The sequence below is a fragment of the Trichosurus vulpecula genome, chromosome 3 (genome assembly GCF_011100635.1).
Source record: "Trichosurus vulpecula isolate mTriVul1 chromosome 3, mTriVul1.pri, whole genome shotgun sequence".
Classification (NCBI taxonomy): Eukaryota; Metazoa; Chordata; class Mammalia; order Diprotodontia; family Phalangeridae; genus Trichosurus; species Trichosurus vulpecula.
The window spans coordinates 54,592,187-54,613,796 of NC_050575.1; positions in this window are offsets into that span (position 1 = coordinate 54,592,187).

Sequence of the window (21,610 nt, forward strand, 5' to 3'; positions counted from 1 at the left end):
GGGGAAAAAAGGAAGAAGGAAAGAAAGAAGGAAGGAAAGAAGGAAGAAAAAGGAAGGAAGAAAAAGGAAGGAAGGAAGGAAAGAAAGAAGAAAAAAAGTAAGGAAGGAAGGAAGAAAGGAAGAAAGGAAGGAAGGAAAGAAGAAAGAAAGAAAGAAAAAGAAAAAGAGAGAAAGAAAGAGAGAAAGAACAAAAGAGAGAAAGAATGAAAGCAAGAAAGATAGAGAAATAAAGAAAGGAAAGACGGGAGGGAGGAAGGAAGGGAGGGTGGAAGGAAGGAAGGAAAAAAAAACAGTATTCAACTTAAAAAGGCTTCTGCCTGGCATATACAAACATATGTATATAATTTTCCTGATTTGTTTGATTTAGTTTGTGGGGCAGAAAAGCATCATTATGGTTAATCATTGAGGGATTGATTGTGCCACAGTCTGACCTTATTGAATAGACTGAAAAGCCATCAGATCAATTGCTCAGTGACTGGCTCAAATAAGCTGGAAAAAGGTCAAATTGTTTGTGGAAAAAGTCTTAGCCAAATAAAATCAGTCCTTGATTATGACCACGAAACGATAAGATCATGTGCTTAGATCTAGAAACCCCCTCAAAGGTTGTCTGATCCAACTCCCTCACTTGACAAATGGGGAAACAGAGGCCCAGAAAAAACTTGCCCTGGTCATCCAGGTAGCTAGTCCTTTTTTTTTTTTTGATGAGGGGGCAGACAATGTACGTATTTATTACCATCTTGTTAAAATTAACACATTAAAAGTTATCAATATTATAAAAACTGGTAAAAAGGATGATTAGAGTTTCATGCAAAATTTTTCTTATTCTTGTATCTGAATGATTGTTTTATTGCTGATTATTAAGTTATTATAAACAATTATAATATGGCCATTTAAAATGTATGTTAGGAAGGGATTGGCAAGTTATGTACTAAATTGGTATAGACAGAAGAAATGTTTATTAGCACTTACTATGTACCACACATGCTTCCAAAATTGCCAATATAGAAGATTTAGCATTTTACACTCAATCTTTCCTTAGTTTTAGGACAAATTGATTCAATTTAAGAAATTAAATTCAAGAAATATTTATTAGTTGCTTACTGTGGGCCAAGAACTGGGAGCATTACAAACTGTGGATGAGACATGGTTCCTGCCCACATGGAGCTTACAGTATAGCAAGGGAATGAGCCATCATTGCAGATAATGAGGCAATTTTTTTTTAAATTTTTATTTATTTATTTTTAGTTTACCACACACGGTTCTACATAATTTTGAGTTCCAGATTTTCTCCCCTCCCTCCCCCCTCCCTTCCCAAGACGGCATGGAATCTCATATGACTACCATGTATAACTTTGCATTGAATTAATTTATACACTAGTCAAGTTGTGGAGAAGAATTATGACCAATGGAATGAATCATGAGAAAGAAGAAACAGAACCAAAAAAAAAAAAAAGAAAACCCAAAAACAAAAACAAAAGAGAAGCAAAAAAGGCGAGCATGTAGTGTGCCACAATCTGTATTAAAACTTCACAGTTCTTTCTCTGGACACAGATAGCATTCTCAATCGTGCATCCCCTGGAGTTGTCCTTGCACGTTAGGTTGCTGAGAGGAGTGAAGTATGTCAGGGTTGGTCCTCACGGAATCCATATATCTGTGGCTGTGCACAACATTCTCCTGGCTCTGTTCCGCTCACTCAGCATTATGTCGTATAGGTTTTTCCCGGTTGTTACAAAGTCTGCATCATCCCCATTTCTTATGGCACAATAGTATTCCATCACCTTCATATACCACAGCTTGTTCAGCCATTCCCCAATTGATGGGCATCCCTTTGATTTCCAATTCTTGGCTACCACAAAAAGAGCTGCTATAAATATCCTTGTACATATGGGTCATTTTCCCGCTTGTGTGATTTCTTTGGGATACAATCCTAGAAGTGGTATTGCTGGGTCAAAAGGTATGAACATTTCTATAGCCCCTTGGGCATAGTTCCAAACTGCTCTCCAAAATGGCTGAATCAGCTCACAACTCCACCAGCAATGCAACAATGTTCCAATTTCCCCACATATTTTCCAGCATTTATCATTTTCCTGTTTTGTTATTTTAGCCAATCTGACAGGAGAGATGTGGTACCTAAGAGTTGTTTTGATTTGCATTTCTCTAATCAGTAGTGATCCAGAGGAATTTTTCATATGCCTGTAGATAGCTTTAATTTCTTCCTCTGAAAACTGCCTGTTCATATCCTTTGACCATTTCTCAAATGGGGAATGGCTTGTATTCCTATATATTTGACTCAGTTCCCTGTATATTTTAGAAATGAGGCCTTTATCAGAGACACTAGTTGTAAAGATTTTCTCCCAATTTTCTGCTTCCCTCCTAATTTTTGTTGCATTGGCTTTTTTTGTACAAAAACATTTCAATTTGACATAATCAAAATTATCCATTTTGCATTTTGTAATGCTCTCTATCTCTTGTTGGGTCATGAATTCTTTACTTTTCCATAAATCTGATAAGTAAACTATTCCTTGCTTTCCCAAATTACTTATAGTATCAGCTTTTACTCCTAAATCATGAACACATTTTGACTTTATTTTGGTATATGGTGTAAGATATTGGTCTATGCCCAGTTTTTGCCCTACCATTTTCCAATTTTCCCAACAGTTTTTGTGAAATAGTGAATTATTAGCACAGAAGCTGGCCTCCTTGGGTTTATCAAAGAGTAGATTGCTAAACTTGTTGATTTCTCCTTCTTGTGTACCTATCCTATTCCACTGATCCATACCCCTGTTTCTTAACCAGTACCAGGCAGTTTTGATGACTGCTGCTCTGTAGTATAGTTTAATATCTGGTATGGCTAAGCCACCTTCTCTAGCATGTCTTTTCATTAAAACCCTAGATATTCTAGACCTCTTGTTTTTCCAGATGAATTGTGCTATTATTTTGTCCAGCTCAGTAAAAAAAAATTTTGGTAGTTCGATTGGTATGGCACTGAATAGATAGATTAATTTAGGTAGAATTGTCATTTTTATTATATTGGCTCAGCCTAACCATGAGCAACTGATATTTTTCCATTTATTTAGATCTGATTTTATTTGCGTGAAAAGTGTGTCATAGTTACGTTCATAAAGGCCATGGGTTTGTCTTGGTAAATAGACTCCCAAATATTTTATAGTGCCTACAGTAACTTTGAATGGAATTTCTCTTTCTATCTCTTGCTGTTGGGCTTTGTCAGTAATGTATAGGAATGCTGACGATTTATGTGGGTTTATTTTATATCCTGCAACTTTGCTAAAGTTGTTTATTATTTCAAGTAGTTTTTTACTTGATTCTCTAGGATTCTCTAAATAAATCATCATATCATCTGCAAAAAGTGATAATTTAGTTTCTTCTTTTGCAATTCTAATTCCTTCAATTTCTTTTTCTTCTCTTATTGCTACAGCTAATGTTTCTAGTACCAAATTGAATAATAGGGGTGATAATGGACATCCTTGTTTCACCCCTGATCTTATTGGGAATGCATCTAGTTTATCCCCATTACAAATAATGCTTGTTGATTGTTTTAGGTAGATGCTATTTATAATTTTAATTAAGGTTCCACTTATTCCTGTGCTTTCTAGTGTTTTTAATAGGAATGGGTGTTGTACTTTGTCAAAGGCTTTTTCTGCATCTATTGAGATGATCATATGGTTTCTGCTAGTTTTGTTGTTGATATGGTCAATTATGCTAATAGTTTTCCAATATTGAACCAGGCTTGCATTCCTGGAATAAATCCTACCTGGTCATAGTGTATTATTCTCGTGATGAGTTGCTGCAATCTTTTTGCTAATATTTTATTTAAAATTTTTGCATCAATATTCATTAGAGAAATTGTTCTATAATTTTCTTTCTCTGTTTTGACTGTACCTGGTTTGGGTATTAGTACCATATTTGTGTCATAAAAAGAATTTGGTAGGACTCCTTCTTCACCTATTTTCCCAAATAGTCTACAAAGTATTGGAATTAGTTGTTCTTTAAATGTTTGATAGAATTCACATGTAAAACCATCCGGCCCTGGAGACTTTTTCCTAGGGAGATCATTGATGGCATGCTCAATTTCTTTTTCTGTTATGGGGTTATTAAGAAATTTCACTTCCTTCTCCGTTAGCCTGGGAAGTTTATGGTTTTGTAGATATTCATCCATATCTCTAAGGTTGTCAAATTTATGGGCATACAGTTGGGCAAAATAATTCCTAATTATTGTTTTGATTTCCTCTTCATTAGAGGTGACCTCATCCTTTTCATTTTTGATACTGGTAATTTGATTTTCTTCTTTCTTTTTTTTAATCAAATTGGCCAAAGGTTTATCAATTTTATTGGTTTTTTCATAAAACCAGCTCTTTGTTTTATTTATTAATTCAATAATTTTCTTAGTTTCAATTTTATTAATCTCTCCTTTGATTTTCAGTATTCCTAATTTGGTATTTAATTGGGGGTTTTCAATTTGCTCTTTTTCTAGCTTTTTTAGCTGCATGCCCAGATCATTGATCTCCTTTTTCCCTATTTTATTCATGTAGGCATTTAGGGATATTAAACCTCCTCTAACAACTGCTTTTGCTGCCTCCCATAAGTTTTGGTATGTTGTTTCATTATTGTCATTCTCCTGAATGAAGTTATTAATTGTTTCTCTGATTTGTTCTTTGGCCCACTCATTCTTTAGAATTAAATTATTTAGTTTCCAATTAGTTTTTAGCTTATTATTCCATGGTTCTTTATTAAAAATGATTCTTATTGCATCATGATCTGAAAAGGATGCTTTGACTATTTCTGCTTTTCTGCCCTGGATTGTGAGGTTTTTATGCTGTAGTACATGGTCAATTTTTGAGTATGTGCCATGTACTTTTGAGAAGAAAGTATATTCCTTTTTATCCCCATTCAGTTTTCTCCAGAGGTCTATCATTTGGGCCTTTACTAAAATTCTGTTTACCTCCTTAACTTTTTTCTTATTTAGTTTGAGGTTAGATTTGTCAAGTTCAGAAAGGGGGAGGTTGAGGTCTCCAAATATTATAGTTTTGCTGTCTATTTCTTCCTGTAACTCCCTTAACCTCTCCTCTAAGAAATTGTATGCCTTACCACTTGGCGCATATATGTTAAGCAATGATATTGCTTCATTGTTTATGGTGCCTTTTATCAGGATATAATGTCCTTCCTTATCTCTTTTAATTAAATCTATCTTTACTTTTGCTTTGTCTGAGATTAGGATTGCTACACCTGCTTTTTTTTACTTTAGCTGAGTCACAATATATTTTACTCCAGCCTTTTACCTTTACCCTATATGTATTCCCCTGTTTCAAATGCGTTTCTTGTAAATAGCATATTGTAGGATTATGGTTTTTAATCCATTCTGCTATCTGCTTCTGTTTTGTGAGAATGTTCATCCCCTGCACGTTCAGGGTTATGATTTCTATCTGTGTTTTTTTCTCCATCCTAATTCCCCCTGTTTATGCTTTTATTTCTCCCTTTCCCCTTCTCCTCCTCAACAAAGTTTTGCTTTCGACAGCCGCCTACCTCAGTTAACCCTCCCTCTTTATTCCCCTCCCTTAGATTACCGTTTCCCACTTGCTACTTCTCCTCTCCCTTCTGACCACCCCCCTCCCTTTTTTTTACCCCTTCCCCTCCTACTTCCCGTAGGACAAGTTAGATTTCTAAACTTATCAGGGTGTGTTATTCCCTTCTTGAACTAGATCAGATGACAGTAAAGCTCAAATACTGCTCTTCTCCCTCCCTTCTTTCCCTCTACTATAATATCTTTTTGTGCCACTTCATTTGGTGTAATTTACCCTTTTCTACTCCCTCCTTACCGCTTCTCTCACAGCCCTCCCTTTATATCTCTTACTTATATTTTATATCTTTACATCAGTTAATTTATACAGGCATTCACAACCTATGTATATCCCTTTCAATTGTCATAATAGCTGTACCATTCACAAGAATGACTTATATATGTGTGTGTGTATATATATATATATATATATATATATATATATATATATATATATATATATATATATATAAAACATACATCAGATGATATAATCCCACATAAAGATGTAAACAACCCACTCTTATTGGTTAATAAGGTTTGTGGGGTTTTTCCCCCTGGTTACCTTTTTATGTCTCTCTTGAGTTTTGTATTTGGAGATCAAATTTTCCATTGAGTTCTGGCCTTTTCATCAGGAAGGTCTGGAATTCCCTTATTTCATTGAATGTCCATCGCCTTGCCTGGAAAATTATGCTTAGTTTTGCTGGGTAGTTGATCCTTGGTTGTAGTCCCAGGTCCTTTGACCTTCGGAATATCATATTCAAATTTCTCCTGTCTTTTAATGTGGAAGCTGAGAGATCCTGCATGATCCTGACTGTATCTCTTTAACTTTTCTAGAAATTCTTGCTGGCCTTCAATTCAATTAGCATTTTTCTTTGAGGCTTTGCTTGTAGCTATTTTAAAAATACTTTTCTTCTTCTTTTTCTTCTAAGTTAATATCTTGATCTCCCCTGCCACAGTAGTAGCCTCTTATGGTCAAGTTCTTTGTTTTTGCTCATTTTCCTGGCATATTTCTTGATTTTGACATTTATGTTAAAAGTGGTCTCTGCTCATCTAGCGATGGGGAGGCACTGTGCCAAGCTTCAGGATGTTTTGTGCTGCTCTTTTCAGAGCTAGTTCTAGGGGTCTGCAAGTCTTCAGTCTTTTCAAGTTGTTGTTATTTTGCGAGAAGTGTTATCACTGCTGTCTTAATCTGTCCTCTTGTCTTTACCCAGGAAGGCCCCCTGTTCTCCTGCAGCAGCAAGTACTAGTGCTCCTCTTGGTCCTGGTATTGTCACCTGGTATCCTGTTTTGCGGCAGCCACAAGTGTTAGCACTCCTATTAGCCCTAGAAATGTGAGCAGGGTTACTGCTCCCTTGTGAACAAAAAACAAGTGCTCCATTTCATCCTGGAAATGTGACTAAGACCTGCTTATGGGCACTAGCGTTGCCAGTCAGTGACAGCCACACCAAAAGTCAGCAAAAGGTCCTCTGTAATCTATTTCTAACCAGTTGTCTAAACTCCTTCTCTTCTCTGAGCTGAGAGCTCCTAAAGTTGCTGTTGCTTCTGTCAAGACTGCATCTAAGGGGGAGGGGGGAGCAGCTAGGTGGAGTAGTGAGTAGAGCACTGGTCCTGAAGTCAGGAGGACCTCAGTTCAAATCTGGCTTCAACACTTGACACACTTACTAGCTGTGTGACCTTGGGCAAGTCACTTAACCTCAATTGCCTTTCCTTCTCCTCTCCAAAAAAAAAAAGCCTACATTAAGGTCTCTTGATGATGTTTCTGTCACTTTTTAGGGCTGCACCAACTCCAGTGTTACAGTGTTTTCTGTGTACCTCCTAAGTTGTCTTAGGTTGGGAAAAAGTCTCCCTCTGACCTTTTCTTGGTTCTGCCATTCCAAAACTTGATTTGAGGCATTACTTTAAAGTTGTTTGGAGGGGAATGTTAGGAGAGTTTAGCTGGGTCCAGGCCTGTATTCTGCCATTTTGGCTCTGCCCAATATTTTGTTTTTAATTAAATACCAATTGAATTCCATTTTCCATACATTGAAGGGCTAGACTCAATATTAGCGAATTGTAAGGGGAAAGGGTGTTATCAAAACACTAGCCACAAGTATTCATTTATGCTTCCTTTACTTCTGAATACTTTTTAAAGTAGAGGAGAATCAGTCGCCATGCACTTCAAATTCTGGGAAACAGTTCTATGATACTCCCCCTCCTCCTTAAGTCTTTTAGGTGTATATTAATAATCTCTAGAATGTTGGCTGAGTTCTATCATTAAGACTGGGACAAAGAATGGATTAGCTGGAACAAATACATAAATGACCTGGCAAATTTACACAAAAATGAGAATCTCAGACTATAAAATCTAAGAAATTTTACTCGAAAAAAATTACAGAAGAAGCAAGGGGCAGAGAAGAGAGACTGAGGAGATTTAATTCAGAAAATGCTCAACATAAAAAATAAAGAAAACACAATATCCCTACTATCATCTTTGATCTGTGCTACAGGTTGGAAGTGAGATAGAAAAGAATTGTGTTTCCAGCAATAAGAGAATATTCTAAATATTCCCCTGCTCATCTGCAAGTAGAAGGTGTCCTTGCAGAAAAGCTCACCATGTGGTTATGAGTAAAATATGAAAATAATAATAATAATAATAATAATAATAAATCTCTTTCCCTCCTCTTCTCTTTCCATCCCTATTTCTCTTCTTTATCTTTCTCTGTCTCTGTTGCCCCCTTTCTCTATCTCTCTCTGTCTTTGTCTGTCTTTCTGTCTCTGTCTCTGTTTATCTCTGTGTCTCTGTCTTTGTGTCTGTCTGTGTGTAAGTCTGTCTCTGTCTCTGTCTCTGTTTCTGTCTCTCCCCTGCTCCCTCCATCCCTTCCTTCCCTCTCTCTTTTTTCCTACCCTTATGTTTGAAAAATAAATAGCTATCTCTTGGGAAGAAGTTAGGAATAGATCAATCAGTAAGTGATAGCTAGCTAGCTAGATGATAGATGCCCCAGGAGATAGAGAATTGGACCTAGAGTTGAGAAGACTTACTTTCAAATAGTTTCAAAACTCTCACTAGCTGTGTAAGTCAATCAACCTGTTTACCTCAGTTTCTTTTTTTTCAAAGTGGGGATAATAGCACCTACTTCCCAGGGTTGTGAGAATCAAATGATGTAATATTTGTAAAATGTTTTGCAAGTCTTAAGGTGCTATACATATGCTACATACTATCTATATAATAGACAAAACATTTCTTAAGTGTTTATTACAAATACTGGCAAATAATACAACCACTATCTTGATGGAATTTTAATTTTAATGGAATGACAACTCACAAATGTGAGCTGCAAAAGGGTTGGGAGAGGGAATATACGAGTGAGTCTAAGGCTACTTGAAATGAAGTAGCAAAATCTGGAGAAAGAGTAGAGCTATGGGGAGGCAAGGAAGTTTGGCAGCATCTCCAGGGTGGAAGGATGCAGAGGAGTTGAGACAGGGAGTGTAGCCTAAAGTCAATGGCAGTTTGTTGTACTGACATGACCATTATCCAAAAAGAGCTACTGCTTTTCAGAACACTCTGGTTGAATAAGTGGCAAAATATGCGTGTTTAAGTTCCAACTCTGATCCTTCTTTGTTGTCTATCTTTAAACAAGTTTTAGCCTTACTGAATTCAGTTTATTTATTAGCAAAAAGGGAAGGAAGGAAACCTATGACTGTGAGATTAAGAGACAAGGTAGTATAATGGAAAGTAGGGCCAGCCTTGGACTCAGGAAGATATGATTTCATATCCTACCTTTGAAATATACTAGCTCTGTGATTATGAGCAAGTGATGTAATCGCTCAATATCCCCAGCAACTATTTAAGACTCTTAAGTCAGAGAAAGGATTTGATCTGAAAAGGTAGTTTGTGCATTAGGAATTCCCTAATCTAATGAAATCACTTGTCTGCCCCTCTCCCCTGGAAAAAAAAAAAGAGATCTAATTTTTTTTCAATTTTGTCCTCATATCCCTAGTGCTTAACACAGTGCTTGGCAGATAATAAATACTTATTGATTGTACTATATATACATATGTATGTATGTATGCACACAAATACATATATTCAATATATAATATATAAATACATATGCATGAATTTTACTTTACATATGGGTGTGTGTGCATGTGTGTGCGTGCATGTGTGTGTCTATGCTTTGTGACCACAATGAGCTATATAAATGTAAGTTGTTAATCTTATTGCTACTATTAAGATAAACAGATAAACATTTTATTAATAGTATCCACTTTTCTTAGTTGGGTAATTTCACTTCCTGATCATGTCTTTTTTTTCTTTCCATTTTGCTTATATTGGCTTTCCAAATGAATCTGCTTTGGGACATCAGGAAGAACTTATTAATTTCTATCTCTCACCCACACTACTCTCTAATTGAGGAAGAATGGCAGCCCCAAGCTCTTTACCTATCCCACTTATTTCCATTAAAAACATTACAGCATGAAAACACACCTGGTTTACCAGGGCAGATAGTGTCCTTTAATAGATGTTGTTTAATGCTAACATTTATTTCTGGAGGTTGTCAATTGTGAATTTGACAATAAGCCAAACCTAGCTGAACTCTGTTTGTTTTGCAGCTTATTGTCTGGTCTCTGCCACAGGTATTATATGTTGTAGTCAAAAGGCATTTAGGTGGATGTTTTTTAAAAAGCTTATCTAGAAATGAACATGCCATTTATCACTGCTGTTGTACAATGTTATACTTGTTACTTCCTTTGACCTTCCATGAACATATTCCACTTTCATTGTCATGCAAGGTGATTCAATTAGTCCTCCCATACCACCTGGCACTCTGTTAATTCTGTGGCTTGGAATAACAGAGGCCTCCCTATCAAAACTTCCAGAGCAGAGTGCTGACATTTATAGATAAATAGAAAGGCACTAGACAGGCAGCTAATTCTGATCTTGTGCTGCCCAGAATCCCGATTACAATTTGCTCCTTAGATGGCTATCCGCAGTGCTCTTAGGAGATATGTCAGAAGTTAAGCACCACTAATACAAACACAACACCATGCTTTGCATTTCAAAGAATAAAAGGTGTGGATTTGGGAAATTCGAGGCATGTGGAAGAAGATTCTGTTATTTCCATTAGCAACTGAAACCTACTATTAATGCTTCAAGAAAAGTTCATTTTGCAAACTGATTAGGGCTGATTATAGGAAACATGATTTAGCTCTACAGGGCTGTAGAATTTTTTGAGCTTAAGAACCCTATAGATCAAATTTCAGGCAACATTGTGTCAGATTTCACCACTAACCAGACACTTGCCATCACAGAGCCATATAATTTTAGTGCAGAAAAGGACCCTAGTGATCAATGATTCCCACTTCCTTATTACACAGATGAGGAAACTGAGGCCCAAAGAGATGAACTTACTTAGTAAAAATCATATAGTGAGTAAATGGCAGAACCAGGATACAAGCATAAGTCTTCTGGCTTCGGACTCAGTCTGATTCTTTCTACTACATCCTCATTCCAGTCTGCTTTATCTTCCTTCTCTCACATTTTTCCCCTAATGTATCTCCTAGATACTCTGTATTTTTCTGTTAAAATTCTAGATAATATATTTTCTTGCTCCCTTTCCCTCTTCTCCTAACCAGAGGTTCGTATTTCCCAAGATTTCTATTACTCTGTTTCAGCTAGTCTTGATAGAGCTCTAGATTTTGATCTGTAGAATTTCCTTTTACTAAATTAGTTCATCTACCACTAATCAACTTGACTTAAGAAAAGCAAATAGATATTAACATATCCCTAGTGAGAAATATAGACTGTTACCCATAGAACTTTAATCTTCAAAATATTTCTCTAAGTGAAGCCAGACACTACGCTAGGCACTAGGGATATGAAGACAAAAACTAAACAATCTCTTTCCTTGAAGAGTTTACATTCTAATGGGGAGGACATAATAAATCCACAGAGAAGTAAATAAGGGGTATGGAGGGGAAGAGGGTAAAAGAAAAATAATAGCAATATGATAATGATGATGATAGTGATGAATATATGAGAGTTTTGATCTCCATGGCTAAAGATGGGTAAGGCAAAATCCGCCTCATCACAGTGATGTTCCATAGGAAGCCTAGTCCTGGGGCATGAGCTAGTGCAGTCAATATATGTAGATAATTTAAGAAATTGTCGGGGGGCGGAGCCAAGATGGCGGCTGGTAAGCAGGGAATAGTGTGAGCTCCCTACGGAGACCCTCCAAAAACTTATAAAAAATGGCTCTGAGCCGATTCTAGAACGGCAGAACCCACAAAACAGCAGAGGGAAGCAGGGCTCCAGCCCAGGACAGCCTGGATGGTCTCTGGGTGACGTCTATCCCACACGGAGCTGGGAGCTGGGAGCTGGGAGCTGGGAGTTGGGAATGGAGTGGAGCAGAGCCCAGCCTGAGCGGTGTGGAACATCCAGACCAGAAGCCGGGCGGAGGGGGCCCTAGCGCCCTGATTCAGTGGGCTGTGGCAGTTACGAGACTTCTCAACCCACAAACACCAAAGACTGCGGAGAAAGTTAGTGGGAAAAGCTGTGGGAGTGGAAGGAGTTCACAGTTCGGCTTCCAGCCCCGGGGGCAGAGGAGGTGGGGCAGCTACAGCTGTTGTTACTTCCAGATCCAGGCCCACCTGGTGGGAGGGATTAAGTGAAGGATCAGAGCAGGGGTGCACAGCCTGCCGAAGATCTAAGCCCAGTTCGGGTCGGGGTTCTTGGGGAAGGAGCAGTGCTGGTGTGGCAGAGCTGGCACCTCCTCCCCAAACGTGGAACATAGAACTCTGTAATCTACAAGCAGTCGTACCCCACTGAAAAAGTCAAGGGTCAAGTTAGTTGGCTGGGAATATGGCCAGGCAGTGAAAACACACCCAGGTTCAGTCTCAGACTTTGCACTCTTTCTTTGTTGACAAAGAAGATCAAAACATACAGACAGAAGAAATTAATAAAGTCAAAGAGCCTACAACAGAAACCTCCAAGAAAAACAGGAACTGGTCCCAGGCCATGGAAGAGCTCAAAAAGGAGTTGGAAAAGCAAGTTAGAGAAGTAGAGGAAAAATTGGGAAGAGAAATGAGAAGGATGCGAGAAAACCATGAAAAACAAGTCAATGACTTGCTAAAGGAGATCCAAAAAAATACTGAAAAATACACTGAAGAAAACAACACCTTAAAAAACAGACTAACTCAAATGGCAAAAGAGCTCCAAAAAGCCAATGAGGAGAAGAATGCCTTGAAAGGCAGAATTAGCCAAATGGAAAAGGAGGTCCAAAAGACCACTGAAGAAAATTGTACTTTAAAAATTAGATTGGAGCAAGTAGAAGCTAGTGACCTTATGAGAAATCAGGATATTATAAAACAGAACCAAAGGAATGAAAAAATGGAAGACAATGTGAAATATCTCCTTGGAAAAACCACTGACCTGGAAAATAGATCCAGGAGAGATAATTTAAAAACTATTGGACTACCTGAAAGCCATGATCAAAAAAAGAGCCTAGATACCATCTTTCAAGAAATTATCAAGGAGAACTGCCCTGATATTCTAGAGCCACAGGGCAAAATAGAAATTGAAAGAATCCATCGATCACCTCCTCAAATAGATCCCAAAAAGAAATCTCCTAGGAATATTGTCACCAAATTCCAGAGCTCCCAGATCAAGGAGAAAATACTGCAAGCAGCCGGAAAGAAACAATTTGAGTATTGTGAAAACCCAATCAGAATAACCCAAGATCTGGCAGCTTCTACATTAAGAGATCGAAGGGCTTGGAATATGATATTCTGGAGGTCAATGGAGCTAGGATTAAAACCTAGAATCACCTACCCAGCAAAACTGAGTATCATGTTCCAAGGCAAAATATGGATTTTCAATAAAATAGAGAACTTTCAAGCTTTCTCAGTGAAAAGACCAGAACTGAATAGAAAATTTGACTTTCAAACACAAGAATCAAGAGAAGCATGAAAAGGTAATCAAGAAACGGAAATTGCAAGGGACTTACTAAAGTTGAACTGTTTTGTTTACATTCCTACATGGAAAGATGATGTGTATGATTCATGAGACCTCAGTATTAGGGTAGTTGAAGGGAATATGCATATATATATGCTTATGTATATATATAAGTGAATGTGTATGTATGTATGTATCTATGTGTATATGTATGCATGTGTATGTATGTATATATATGTGTGTGTGTTTATATATATATATATATATATATATACACATATATATATATATATATGTAAAAGAGAGAGAGCAGACACAGGATGAGTTGAAGATGAAGGGAAGATATCTAAAAGAAATAAAATGAAATTAAGGGATGAGAGAGTAACATACTGAGAGAGGGAGATAGGGAGAGATAGAATGGGGTGGATTATCTCGCATAAAGGTGGCAAGAGGAAGCAGTTCTGTGGGAGGAGGGGAGAGGGCAGGTGAGGGGGAAATGAGTGAACCTTACTCTCATCAGATTTGGCCTGAGGAGGGAATACCATACACACTCAGTTGAGTATCTTATCCCACAGGAAAGAAGAGGGAGGAAGATAAAAAAGATAAAAGGGGGGGGATGATGGAGGGGAGGGCAGATGGGGGTGGAGGTAATCAAAACAAACACTTTGGAAAGGGGACAGGGTCAAGGGAGAAAATTCAATAAAGCGGGATGGGTTGGGAAGGAGGAAAATGTAGTTAGCCTTTCACAACATGAGTATTGTGGAAGGGTTATACATAATGATACATGCGTGGCCTAGGTTGAAGTGCTCGACTTCTTAGGGAGGGTGGGTGGGAAGGGAAGAGGGGAGAGAATTTGGAACTCAAAGTTTTAAAAACAGATGTTCAAAAACAAAAAAAAAAAGTTTTTGCATGCAACTAAAAAATACGATACACAGGCAATGGGGCGTAGAAATTTATCTTGCCCTACAAGAAAGGAAGGGAAAAGGGGATGAGAGGGGAGGGGGGTGATAGAGGGGAGGGCTGACTGGGGAACAGGGCAACCAGAATATATGTCATCTTGGAGTGGGGGGGAGGGTAGAAATGGGGAGAAAATTTGTAATTCAAAATGTTGTGAAAATCAATGCTGAAAACCAAATATGTTTAAATAAATAAATTTAAATAAAAAAAATTAAAAAAAAAGAAATTGTCATAACTATAGCAAACAGTTGCCTCCCCGCCTCCACCTCACCATGCTCCAAGTTCCAGTCAGCTTTTTATTTACAGTTTTAAAATGAAAACATGTCACATAATAATTCCACATTTCCTAATGTCTGGATCATTAATTTTGCCCACACCTGAAATTCACTGTAATATAATTACCAGATATAGCTAAAAATAGCTACTGTCTAATTCCCCATTAAGACGTTTATCTCTTTCTCTACTTTATATGATCCAAAAGGAAGCATTCACATTACATACACAATACACTTACTCCATGAAATAGAAAGTCAATAAAACACAACACTCATACTTCTCAATTGGTTCTACACATTTCAGAATAAAAAGGGTCAGCCATCTCCCCACTTAGCCCCTATGCTTCTGGACCATTAAGAGCTCTTTACACACATTTACTTTTTCAAAAGAACAAATAGTCCCAGAAGCGATTGGCAGAGGCAGCTGCCATTTGCTTTCCCCATTTTTCCTCTGCCAATATCACAACCATAGAAAAATGGAATTTAATCTTGTACCATGCTTCAGATGGTTCATAAACCATTCATTAGTGATCTCTGGGTCAGAAGCCATCCTTATTTTCTCTCTGGAATCTCAACTTAGGCACAGGTGCTGACTCTACCCTTATCTGATTAGACTCTATCAAGTCAGGTTTCCAGCAAACTAGGTGACCATGGCCTTGAACCCCTAGCAATCAAGCAATCAATAAATATTTATTAAATGTCTACTATGTGCCAGGTTCTGTGCTAATCTCTAGGAAAAGGAAAAAAAAAAAGTATGAGTCCAAAACAGTCTCTACCCTCAAGGAGCATATAATGGAATGGGAGAGAAAAAAGGCAAAGAGATATATACAAAACAAGCTATACACAGGATAAATTGCTGCTGTTTGTCTTTCATTATCAAAGAGGATCACAACATCAGGGAGATGATGCCATGACATGCAAGTGAAGTGGATTTAAGTGAGGGAGGGCTGTGCTCTTCCAGGGCCATCTGGGTCAAATATGGATCAGGACAACTGGACACAGCCCAGGATACAGTAGAGGACCTTGGTCTTTTCAAGCTAAGGTGTTTAACAGGTATAAATTTGACTGAAGTAGTGTCATTCAGTGATTAAGGCTCAATAAAAAAAGGAGGCAAAGAATGGCTTCTTAAAAAAATAGAACTGGGTTCTGGCCCAAACAGAAACAATTTCTACTTAAATATATTCTGAGTCAATTAGGGCCCAAACAGTTACCAAGAAGGGGTTGGTCTGGGGCCAGAGTGACTTGGTTTAAGGTCGGTTTTTAGAAAATAATTGAGAAGGGCAGAGCCAAGATGGCAGCTGGAAAGCAGGCACTTGTGTGAGCTCCCCACCAGGTCCCTCCAAACACCTATAAAAATGGCTCTGAATAAATTATAAAGCTGCAGAACCCACAAAATAACAGAGGGAAGCAGGGCTCCAGCCCAGGAAACTCTGGATAGTGGCAGGGAAGGGTCTATCACACTATCACATGGAGCTGGGAGCAGAGTGGAAGAGAGCCCAACATGGGCTGTACCAAGACCAACCAGACTGGAAACTGGGTGGAACAGGCAACAGGGCCCTGAATCATTGAGCTGTGGCAGTTATGAGACTTCTCTACCCACAAACACCAAAGAAAACAGAGAAGATTAGTGGGTAGAACAGCTAGAAGAGAGTGAAAGGAGTGTGCTGTCAGGCCCAGCCCTGGGGGCGTGGAAGTGGTACAGCTCTGGGGTTGCTTCCAGCTGTAGTTACTTCTGGCTCAAGGCGCAACAGGTGGGAGGAAATAAGCGTGGATCAGAGGGGGAATTCAGAGCCTGCTTGGATCTGAGTCACATTCTGGTTGGCAGTTCTTGGGGGAGGAGGAGTGCTGGTGTACCAGAGCTTGCTGTGTAGAAGTAGCTCTGAAAACAGCAGCGCAAGGCCCTTAAAGCTTGGGAGAAAGTACTCTGTACTCTACAAGCAGTCCTACCTTTACAAAAATTTCAAGGGTCAAGTAGTTGGCTGGGAACATTGCCAGGCAGCGAAAGCAGACCCAGATTCAGAGACAGACTTCACAATCTTTTTTTGGTGACAAAGAAGAGTAAAACATATAGCCAGAAGAAGTCAACAAAGTCAAAGAGCCTACGTCAAAAGCCTCCAAGAAAAATGTGAATTGGTCTCAGGCCATGGAAGAGCTCAAAAAGGATTTGGAAAAGCAAGTAAGTGAAGTAGAGGAAAAATTAGGAAGATAAATGAGAGTGATGCAAGAAAATCATGAAAAATAAGCCAATGACTTGCTAAAGGAGATCCCAAAAAATACTGAAGTAAATAACACCTTAAAAATAGACTAACTCAAATGGCAAAAGAGCTCCAAAAAGCCAATGAGGGAAAGAATGCCTTGAAAGGCAGAATTAGCCAAATGGAAAAGGAGTTCCAAAAGACCACTGAAGAAAATACCACCTTAAAAATTAGATTGGAGCAAGTGGAAGCTAGTGACTTGATGAGAAATCAAGATACTATAAAACAGCACCAAAAGAATGAAAAATGGAAGACAATGGGCAATGTCTCATTGGAAAAACCACTGACCTGGAAAATAGATCCAGGAGAGATAATTTAAAAATTATTGGACTACCTAAAAGCCATGATCAAAAAAAGAGCCTAGATATCATCTTTCAAGAAATTATCCAGGAGAGCTGCCCTGATGTTCTAGAGCCAGAGAGTAAAACAGAAATTGAAAGAATCTACTGATCGCTTCTTGAAAAAGATCCCAAAAGGAAAACTCCTAGGAATATTGTTGCCAAATTCCAGAGCTCTCAGATCAAGGAGAAAATACTGCAAGAAACCAGAAAGAAACAATTTGAGTACTGTGGAAATGCAATCAGGATAGCACAAGATCTAGCAGCTTCTACATTAAAGGATTGTAGGGTTTGGAATAGGATATTCCGGAGGTCAGTTGAGGTAGGATTAAAGCCAAGAATCACCTAGCCAGCAAAACTGAGTATAATGCTCCAAGGTAAATTATGGATTTTCAATAAAATAGAGGACTTTCAAGCTTCCTCAGTGAAAAGACCAGAGCTGAATAGAAAATTTGACTTTCAAACACAAGAATCAAGCAAAGCATAAAATGGTCAACAAGAAAGAGAAATCATAAGGGACTTACTAAAGTTGCACTGTTTTGTTTACATTCCCACATGGAAAGATGATATATGTAATTCATGAGACCTCAGAATCAGGGTAGCTGAAGAAAAAATAAAAGTAAGGGGAGAGAGTGGAATATATTGAGAGAGGGAAAAAGGGAGAGATAGAATGGAGTAAATTATCTCTCATAAAAGTTGCAAGACAAAGCAGTTCTGTTGGGAGGGAAGAGGGGACAGGTGAGGGGGAATGAGTAAATCTTTCTCTCATCGTATTTGACTTGAGAAGGGAATACCATACACACTCAATTGGGTATCTTACCCCACATGAAAGTAGGGGGAAGGGGATAAAAATATGGACAATAGAAGGGAGGGCAGATATGGGGAAGAAGTAATCAAAAGCAAACACTTTTGAAAAGGTACTGTGTCAAGGGAGAAAATTGTATATAGAGGGACAGGATAGGAGGGAGGGAAATATAGTTAGTCTTACACAACGTGACTATTTATGGGAGCGTTTTGCATATTGATACATGTGTGGCCTGTGTTGAATTGCTTCGCTTCTTAGGGAGAGTGGGTGGGGACGGAGGAGGGGAGAGAATTTGGTACTCAAAGTTTTAAAAGCAGATGCTCAAAAAAAAGGTTGTTTTTGCATGCAACAGGAAATAAGATATACAGGCAATGGGGCATAGAAATCTGTCTTGCCCTATAAGAAAGTAAGGGGAAAAGGGATGGAAGGGAGGGGAAAGGGGGTGATAGAAGGGAGGGCAGACTGGGGAACAAGGCAATCAGAATATATACCATCTTGGAGTGGGGGGAGGCTAGAAATGGGGAGAAAATTTGTAACTCAAAATCTTGTGGAAATCAATGCTGAAAACTAAAAAAAATATCAAATAAAGAAAATGATCACAAAAAAGAAAATAATTAACAGAGGGAAGGCACTAGGATTAAGAGATATTAGGGAAGGCTTCCAGGAAAAGTTGAGATTTTAGTTGGAACTTATATGAAAGTTATTCAAGTCAGTAGGTGAAGATGAGGAGGGAGAGCATACCAGTAATGGGGTACAGCCAGAAAAAATTCCCAGAGTTGAGATGGAATGTCTTATTCATGAAAGAGCCAGGATGCCAGTGTCACTGGTTTAAAAATTACATGTGGTGGACCAAGATGCGTATGTAAAAATTATGAAGAGTCCTCTTACTCCTTCCTGGCAGCCTCTCTTTCTTAGCATGCCACATGATGGTCTAGCAAACATATATCTAAAATTTCTTGCTGACTGTTATCATCAAGCAGTCCAATCAATTTTTCTTAAAGAGGTCTGTGTGAAAGTTGATGACATTTTTATTACTTTTTGTTTCAGACATGGTACTTCTCCAATTAAATTTCTGCTTCCTATGGAATATAGGGGTGGCAGTAGGAGGAATGGGCAGCTAGATTGCTCAGTTGTTAGTGCTGGGCTTGGAGTCAGGAAGACTCAATTTCAAATTTGGTTTCAGACATTTATTAGCTGTGTATGTGTGGGCAAGTCACTTTAAATCTGTTTGTTTCAGTTCTTCATCTATCTGTAAAATGATTTGGAGAAGGAAATAGCAAGCCACTCCAGTAACTTTGCCAAGAAAGACCCAAGTGTGGTCACAAAGAGTCAGATGTGACTGAAAAGACTAAACAAAGTGTGTTGGGGGGAGGTGGGGGAGAACAGAGAAATATGAAGGGAAAATCTGCCCATATACTCTGATGTTACAATAGGAATAACAATAAAAACAGCAATGGGCATTTATATAGTGCTTTAAAGTTTGCGAAAGACTTTATACTTCTAGTAATTGTACTTTGGGGTGCTATTGTGCTAGTAAGTGTCTTAGCCAAGGTCATATAGTTTGTAAATGCCTGAGGCCAGAACTGAACTGAGGTCTTCCTGATACCAGGACTAATGCTCTATCCACTGCACATTTCACTCCACTTGACATCTGCTGCTCTGCCTTGGAACAAGATACCCCTCTCAGTATAAGCACACCACTTCTAAACTCACCACAGTGTTGTAACTCAAATCTTTATTGAAACTATCTCCTTCAACTTTTTCTGCCCTCTGTTTGGAGGGCTGGAGGGCAGAGTGCCAAATTCCTCTCAATGTCTTCCTTTACAGAAGGTAAGAAACTGCACTCTCAGCTCACTCCAACATGCATGTGCTGCCCTTCCAAGTTTCAACTCCATGGAAAACTATGCTTCTGTGCTGGGTGCTCCCTGGTGTCCTATCCATCTCCTCCTCCCTGGCTTTCCTGTTATTTCTGTGTATGCTATATCATCACCCTTAAGTCTGTAAGTTCCTTAAGGGTATAGAACTATCTTTCTTTTAATCAATTGCACCCCCAGTGCTTAACACAGTGCCTAGCACACAGTAGGAACATAATAAATGTTTACTGGATTGAATTTCACCACAAGCTCTCTCTCTCTCTCTCTCTCTCTCTCTCTCTCTCTCTCTCTCTCTCTCTCTTTCTCTCTGTCTCTCATCTGTTATCTATCTCTCAGCTGTGTTTAAGTATTGATGCACAAAGATAAGTAATATGAGTCAACTACTTTATCTTAGAAAAAATACTTTCTGGTGAATCAAAAGCATGCAGAAAGAAAAACAAACTCGTCAGGAAAAAAAAATCAGAATACGAGTTCATCTCTCCTGAGAGCAAGAGAATGAGAATAAAATAAAAGTCAGGAAGTTAAGGAAATTCCAGTTCTGTCCTGAGAAGCATGGATAGCTCCAGCTATTCTATACCTTCTGGTTGAAGCCCATGTTGGAGTGTCTTCTCCTGTCAGTTCACTCATGGTGGTTGCAGGAGTGGCACCTGCGGTGCTCAGAGCTCCCCAGGGATCAAATATAAAGGGCATCTAAGTCCAGGCTAAAGATGTTAGACTTAATTTGATAGACAATGGACAGAAGCTTAATTTGTTTGAACAGTGGAAAAGAATAAACAAAATTGGGCATTACAAGGATTAATATGGCAACAGTGTGTGGGATGAGTTTGGATAGAAAGATTTTAGAAGCTGAGTGCCTAATTAGAAATCTATTTTAATAGTCCAGATGAAAAGTAATGAGGGTCTTACATGATGGTGCTATTAAAAACAGCAGCAACAACATTCATCAGAATGATGACAGCAACACTTGATAATTATATATGGTTTAAGGTTTATAAAGACAAGTTGGCAAAGCAAAAAAGGCAAGGCTCCCTATGGGAGAAACAAGAATTGGCGTATGCTGAATGGGTCAATCCCCTACCACAATATCCCCTTAGTACCAGTTGGAGACAGCTCAGGAAAAGATGGGGAACCTGAAGCCTTGAGGCCACATGTGGCCCTCTAGGTCCTCAAGTGTGGTCTTTTGATTGAATCCAAACTTCACAGAACAAATCCTTTAATTAGGGGAGATTTGTGAAGTTTGGATGCAGTTAAAGGACTGCACTTGAGGACCTAGAGGGCCACATATGGGCTCAAGGCTGCAAGTTCCCCACCTCTGGTACAGGATCCTAAGCCCTGGAAATAGCAATGGCCACCAGACCGTTGACCTTGCTTCTAGTCTTGCCTTAACAGCCACTAATGAGAAAAGCAACCCCTATAGCGAAAGAGCCTAAATTCCTACCAAGTTCAACTCTCTGAGAGAGTTGAAACTAGCCAAGCTGAAGTACCATTTATCCTGGGGGAGAGACAAAAGGTAGCCTGTACCAGGCAAGTCAAACCAGCACCACCTCAGCCATCAACCTCACCTAAGATCCTGAAGAAGACAGCCAGAACTTTGA